Genomic DNA, 979 nt, shown 5'->3' with positions numbered 1-979 from the left:
CCTTAAGATAACATGTAGAAAGAAAAAAAAAGCATCTTAAGCACAATGAATAACATAAGTTGAACGATTAATTGCCGCATTGAACGATTACGTAATTGTGGTATCGATTATTGTAATCGCGTTTAGAAATTCGATTAATTGTGCAGCCCAAGCGGGGATCATTTTCCAGCCTGGCCAAATCACTTCACACCAACTGGAAACACACACACAAACACTTCTCAGTACTGCTATTGTTTCTTAAACTCCTCATTAGTACATCAGAGGAAAAACTATCAGGTTTTGTTAAAACAAACCCTGGTTCAGATTATCATATTTAAGTAATGAAGGCAAATGTTAAAAGAGAAAAGTGAACAACTTTATGGCTCTATAAAGTTACATAAACATAAATCAGGTAAATCAATGAAGTCATTTCAGACTTTGTAACTGTTGCTCAGTGCATTATGTTCTCTCCAGCTACAATAAAACCCCCTTTTCACAGCAGAGAGTGAAAAAAGTAATACACTTCAAACTGTGTGAACTTTGAACCGGGCAAGAACTATGCGTTCAGTGCTCCTTAAACTTATTTTCTCCCCTTCAGACCACAACATCTAAAATCCACAGATGTGTTTACAATTTCTTTGCTTGCAATGCAGCACTATGCATCGTACATGCTAAATAAACATTTATTGCCACTACTTTCTTAGAGTTAGAAAAGAAATGCAGCTTTTCTCCAGCAACACTCCTGACTCTGAACGTTTAAGAGCATCGGGTTTGTGTTTGGACGTCCACATATGAGGACCGGGTTTTCTCATAAGAAGTTGTGGCTGCATTCTCCTGCTGGTTAAGACGGCTGTTTAATAGCAGGCTTCTGGATTGCCTTTCACTTTTTTCTGTCACTCTCAGCATCTCTCACTATCTCTCCAACCCTCAAAAAAGTCTTTTGAGACTCTGCAAAAGCCCTTGACCAAAAGAGGCTTACTCTGAGGTATTTCCAGAGGAT

The sequence above is a fragment of the Sinocyclocheilus grahami genome, unplaced genomic scaffold (genome assembly GCF_001515645.1).
Source record: "Sinocyclocheilus grahami isolate Dianchi unplaced genomic scaffold, SAMN03320097.WGS_v1.1 scaffold10323.1, whole genome shotgun sequence".
Taxonomy (NCBI): Eukaryota; Metazoa; Chordata; class Actinopteri; order Cypriniformes; family Cyprinidae; genus Sinocyclocheilus; species Sinocyclocheilus grahami.
The sequence above is the reverse complement of the archived record's forward strand: the minus strand, read 5'-3'. Positions refer to the sequence as shown.